Source organism: Pseudorca crassidens, chromosome 18 (assembly GCF_039906515.1).
Source record: "Pseudorca crassidens isolate mPseCra1 chromosome 18, mPseCra1.hap1, whole genome shotgun sequence".
Classification (NCBI taxonomy): Eukaryota; Metazoa; Chordata; class Mammalia; order Artiodactyla; family Delphinidae; genus Pseudorca; species Pseudorca crassidens.
In genome coordinates, this window is record NC_090313.1 from 50079836 (window position 1) to 50086499 (window position 6664).

The window sequence follows — 6664 nt, forward strand, 5'->3', positions numbered from 1 at the left end:
CTGTGGCTTGCAGGATCTAGAGCTCAACCTCAGTAGTTGTGGCGCACGGGCTTATTTGCTCCGCCACATGTGGGATCTTCCTGGACCAGGGCTTGAACCCGTGTCCCTTGCATTGGCAGGCAGATTCTTAACCACTGCGTCAACAGGGAAGCCGCCATTCAATGTCTTTTGAAAGGAGGATTCAGTTCTGTCTGTAGACAGAAGTCTTCAGTTTCTTACCATGTGGCCTCTCCATAGTGGTAACTTGAATGCCCTCACTACATGGCTGCTGGCTTCTTCGAGAGCAAATAAGCTAAGAGCGAGACAAAAGCTGCAGTGTTTTCTATGATCTAGACTTGGAAGTTTGACTCCATTATTTCTTCAATATTGTATTAGGTACACATGTTACAATATTGTATTTGTCATCTGGTGTGAGATAAGACTACACAAGCACATGAATATAGGGAGGTGAGGCTCATTGTAGGCTATCATGAGGTTATAAATTTGAAAAAACTTTAATATTACAAAAGATTATATTAATAATATTATCTTAGAACCTCTCCAATTATTCTACTTTAATTGTGGAAGACAGTTTTCCTGAAAATATTTGCCTTCATGGAGATCCCAATTTAAAATAAAGGGCAGTAATTTAAACATTAAGATTTTTCTGTGGTATATTTTATATATATATATAAAATATATATTTCATTTTTACAACTGTATTTTAACTTATGAGCAATTGTATATCCAAAGAAAAACTTAATCTATTATGAAGAACAAATAAGAGGACAACATTTTCTTCCAAGCAGTTATATGGCCTTGAATCATCTATGGAACTTCATTGTGTTTCAGCTTTGCCACCACTCATATCAGTAATATAACAAATTGTCCCTTATATCTCATGAAACTATTATGAGTGTAAAGAAAGCTACTGATGATAAACAGCAACGAAAAGTTAAATGGCTCATGGCTCCGGCTCTGCCTTGGGCTGGCTGCAGTCTCAGTCTGAGGGCGGCCGAAGTGGTTGGTTCGTTTAAGATGAGGTTTCTGCTGCTTCTCCTAGTGGCAGCATCGGAGGTGGTCCGAGAGATGCCTCCGCCAACCTGGGCGGCGTGCCTGGCGAGAGATTAAAGATGCAGTACGCCACGGGGCCGCTGCTCAAGTTCCAGATTTGTGTTTCCTGAGGTTATAGGCGGGTGTTTGAGGAGTACGTGTGGGTTATTAGCCAGCGGTACCCAGACATCCATATTGAAGGAGAGAATTACCTCCCTCAACCAATATATAGACACATAGCATCTTTACTGTCAGTCTTCAAGTTAGTATTAATAGGCTTAATAATTGTTGGCAAGGATTCTTTTGCTTTCTTTGGCTTGCAAGCTCCTAGCATCTGGCAGTGGGGCCAAGAAAATAAGATCTATGCATGTATGATGGTCTTTTCCTTCAGCAACATGATTGAGAACCAGTGTATGTCAACAGGTGCATCTGAGAAAACTTTGAAAGATGTACCTGTGTGGTCTAAGCTGGAATCTGGTCACCTTCCATCCATGCAACAGCTTGTTCAACTTCTTGACAATGAAATGAAGCTCAGTGTGCATATGGATTCAATCCCATACCATCGATCATAGTCCCACCTATAAGCACTGAAAGCTCTTTTACATTAAGGGATTTTTGCAAGAGCAGCATGACTGACATTATGAAGGCCTGTACTGAAGACAGCAATCTGTTAGTACAGACCAGATGCTTTCTTGGAAGGCTCGTTGTACCTCTTGGAAAACCTCAATGTAAGACAGTTTTTCAGTACTGGCATATTTTGGAATTCTGCACATTCGTGGAGTGCAATAATACTGTACAGTTTTTCTTTCTTCCCCAAGTCCACTTGGTTAATAGTTTGTTTTTTTTTAAATGCAGACATTACTACTTGTACTTTTTTTCTCAGTCATATTTGAAAAAGTAGAAAATTGAGTTGCAATTTGATTTTTTTTTCAAAGATGTCTGTTAAGTCTGTTGTGATTTTATATGAATTTTCCTTTTTTATAGTTTAAAACTGATCTTTTTCGGGACTAGAGCTGAAGTTCCCAAGTACTTAATAAAAGTTTATCAGACATCTCTAATTTGGTCATATCCAATTTACATAGTTTTCAAAATATTGCAGATTGTGAACAGTATATTATATAAGATTATGCGGGGAAATCCTATATCCAGAGTACTCTACCAATTTGTGTATGTGTGTGTGTGTGCATGTGTGATTACCAGAGAACTACTAAAAGACCAACCACTTTTTAAATCCTGTTAATGTAGTTCAAGTGTCCTGCCTTACCAATTTAATGAGTTGATTAACTGGGCCTTTATACTTAACTCAATAAAAAACTAAGCAGATGTAAGTTAAAAAAAAAAAGAGAGAAGTTAAATGACTATGAAAAGGTAAGGTGTCTTTATTAAGTGATTTGCAAACATGTCTCATAAATGGTATTTGAATATTTGTAATTACCTAGCATGCATTATATACAAATAATAACCAATCTAGTCATTGTACAATGCTAATTTCAGGTGACTTTTCCCAAGGCACCTTTTTTGGCTACCAGATTAGCTCATCAAGGAGGTAGATTTACAATGTCACATGTAAAGACACTATTGACCATCAGGTACCATTTATCTTTATTCAAGTTCAGTGTAGAAGTGCAGATAAAATGGGAAGAAGACTGAGAAGGTACATAAAAATTCTCATCTGTGTCTACAAATCACAGTACTTTTATTTTTTTAATTAATTAATTAATTATTTTTTACCACAGTACTTTTAAAAAGCCTTAAAATATTAGTGGTATTAATCTATTTTAGAATGTAAAAGGTAAACAATGAAGGCCATAAAGGGAATTCCTGGTTCTCAGTAAAGCAAGTTTTCCATGTATTCAAAGTTCAACTTGTGGACATTCTTCCAAGAAAAAGTAGTTACTGATGGATAATGTTTCAAGGCATCTACAATGGGCACACAACTTGCAGCACAGGCAGGTAGCTTTCAGAAGGAACTCAGAGCAATTGCGTCAGCTATGTGCAGCACCTTACAGATCACTGTGGAGCTAGAGTGGATTTGATTTTTCCTCTGAAGTCATGTACTCATCTAGAAGGAAGGTTTGGCTCAAACTTTCACTTCATAAAGTACTTTTTAATTTATTCCCAAAAGTATAAAATGACATATTACTAAACATCATTTATAATGATTTATCACTGGTAACTTAATTTGTTCCTCCTTCAATTTTATTTAGAGAGAAAAGTAAGAAACCACTTGACTTACACAAAGATTTGTTAACCTTGAGTCATTTTTGTTTTAAATCCTTGAAATTCTTTGAGATTTTTTTTAATATGGAATTTGTACATTCTAGTTTGCAACTTCAAAGAAAAAGTTAATTGCGACACTTTCATCTTCTCATATTTCAAGGGGTTATTCAAAATAAAAGTTTCTGAATTTTAAAAAAATTGCATAGCATAATCAGGGCTGATATGGCTGATATAGAAACTGCAACCCAGACGCAGAGTACTGTCAACACAAACATTTTTATGTCATTGGCTTAGTGCCCCTGCTGTGGGAGACAAGGAAAATGATATTAAATCTTGAAGGAAAGTGATCCAATTTAGGCAATGGTGAAATTATTATTAACAAGTCTTCCATCATAATTTGGAAGGCAAATAATGTTGATTTAAGAACAGAGGTTGGAAAACAGAATGTTAGTAATGAGTGCTAAACATCATTGGGTGGATTTTACCAGATCTTAAAAGAAAGAGATTATTTCAAAAAGAACTGAACATTTCCAGGTGGAAAGAAAAAAAAAAAGTGAAAAATTTAGGAACTTGAAGATTTGGAAAATACAAGTGTATCCAATGTCAAACAGTAAAATATTAAAATTGAAACATTTATAAAAGTCAGGTTAGACACAGGGTCCAAACAGTGCTTGCCCTTTTACTCATTATTAAAAGATTGTGAATAGCTAAGGTGGCACCTAGTAAATCTTTTCATTTGGACAAAAGAGAGAAAAGCTATGCCTCTTCCACAAAAACTTAATAAAACAAAGTAATTGCAATTATTTTGAGTGTGTGAGAGAGAGAGAGAGTTCAGGTAAGGGTGGAGAAGAGAATGCAAGAAAACAATGGCAAATTTAAGAAGTATGTTCATAAAAGGACAGCATGTAGACACATGATGGTGACTGGAATCAAGTAGATAGAAGCCAACTACATGTTTTAGAGTCATTCTTTCAAAGAAACACTAGCCTAAGCTAAAAGTTTGTGACTTTTGAGGGGGATAAAACAATTATCAGGTCCTCAGTCTTCTTTAGGCAGAAGGAAGTTCAGTTCTCAAGGAGGTTATGGTCCACAATACTCAATTCAGTTATGGAAATGGAGGATGATAAGAAAGGAAAACTCTTCTAGAACAATGAACTGAGAACCATCCCTCTCAGGGAGCAGAACTGAGCCCAGTCATAAATCATTCCTCTTTCCCAGAGTGGGTGGCCCTTATCAATGTCTGCTAAGCAGGATGTCAAAATTTTTTTTTTTTTTTTTTTTACAGTAGGTCTTTGTTGATTATCTGATTTAAATGCAGCAGTGTGTACATGCCAATCCCAAACTCCCAATCTATCCTCCCCTCCACACCTTTCCCCGCTGGTAACCAAAAGTTCATTTTCTAAATCTGTGAGTCTGTTTCTGTTTTGTAAATAAGTTTATTTGTATCTTTTTTTTTTTTTTTTTAGATTCCACGATATCATATGATATTTGTCTTTCTCTGTCTGACTTACTTCACTTAGTAGGATAATCTCCAGGTCCATCCATGTTGCTGCAAATGGCATTATTTCATCCTTTTTAATGGCTGAGTAGTTGACATTACTATTATGTGTCTCCCATTCTTCTCCTTTCTGTGTGTGTGATTACTGTTATTATTCTGACCCTATCTAGCCACTATAAATTGACTGTGTGAAACAGATAACTTGTCTTTTTTATCCATAATTCTCAACAGGATCCACAAAAGGAACTATCCAGAGATTATCATCCATCATCTTTTATAAAAGTTATTAATATCCTGAATATTGAGCTTGATGCTATGGCTAGCTGGGACTTTTGGATTGTCTTTCTTGGACAGGGGAGGGAGGGATTTCTGTTTGGAAATGAGAGTGAACTGAATATTTGGTAAACAGAAAAAGGAACTGTGGTAGTTATTAATATTGCTCACAGATACCCTACCTTCTTCTAGCCACACAGCAGGACTGGAATTCCAACTAGTTAAGAATAAATTTTTACTGAGATGAATCAAATTTCCATCAATATGTACCTGGTTTCAGGATAATTTTTTAATGCTTATATGTAATAATGTCTTCTCTAGTAAAGTCTTCTTCCCTGAGTCATCTTTTTCCTCTTTTTTAAATGGGGAAATATTCAGGGTTCATCTGTATCTCTAATTTCATACTATCTGCTCTCTGAGTGACCTTTTCTAATTTTATGGCTTCAGCTATAAACTGTATTTTGGATGAATATTAAATTTCAGTCTAGATTTCTCTACTGAATTTTAAACTCAAATACCCAATACCTAATAGACATTTCAAACCCATTATTGCTCCAAACTGAATTGAATATTTTTATCATTGCAAATATGGCTGTTTTCCTAAATTTACCCTTTAACTGATAGTCATTGAAGGCCAAAAACCACAGAATTCTCTTATATTTTTTTTTCTATATCTAATTGCTCACCAAGTCATGCTAATACTATTAACTAAGCATTTCTAGATTGCTTCCACTAGATTGTCCCCACTGTTACTTACCTCACTATCTTACGGCTTTGCCATCCACTGTAATCCCTGATCCAAAGAAATCAGATTATTTGAGACAGAAAAGGAACTTCAGTGATTATGATAAAAGATAAATTCTGTAATAGATATTTGCAAGAAGTAATATTGAAGAAAGACATCTAAATCAATCTCACCTCTACAGGAAACACTTCTAAGACTATTATGCTGCTTTCATTCATTTCACAGATATTTATGATGTGAATTCTCTATGACAGGTGATCATTTTCCTTTGTATCAGGTAACTCACTGTACCAACTATGGACAATATAAGACAACATTTCTCTTGAATTCACTGAAGAAAAAGGTGGGAAATAATATTGTAGGGTACAGTGTTGGAAAAAACATCATTCTCTAGAAGTGTAATAAGATTGAATTGCAAAGTTCTTATTGGAAACTGTGAAACATGAATTTGGAAATGTCAGTGTTAGACTAGATTAAGACATTGTATACTGTGTGATATTGTCAGAAGTTTATCCTTATAACAAGAACCCTAAGAAAAATAACCACCTTCTGTACTGTATGAATTGGTAACTGGATCTGCCTTGTGTTTCAGCCCTCAGGGACAAATAAATCTCTTTAGTTTATTTTTGGGCAGGAGTAGGTTTACCTTTAGATAAAGTTTTAATACATTTAGTCAAAATGAAAATTTAAAAGTAAGATTAACTTAAAAAATTCAACTGGAATAAAAGTGAGATTCATACTTTACACAGATCTAAATGTGTCTTATTCAGAAGTGTTCAGAATATAGAAATAAGTAAAAAATGGTGATGATGGGAATCAAGAGAATGGAACAGTGAAACTTAACATTTTATCTGTTGGATTTTTAATAAATAAAATAACCCTTTTATAAATTTTCA

At 34.9% G+C, this 6664-nt stretch overlaps 1 pseudogene; it reads left to right on the forward strand.

The window, feature by feature from the left end:
* The first annotated feature begins 1017 nt into the window (after nt 1-1017).
* LOC137210853 (thioredoxin reductase-like selenoprotein T) lies at nt 1018-1821 on the forward strand (annotated as a pseudogene).
* Nucleotides 1822-6664: the final 4843 nt, after the last annotated feature.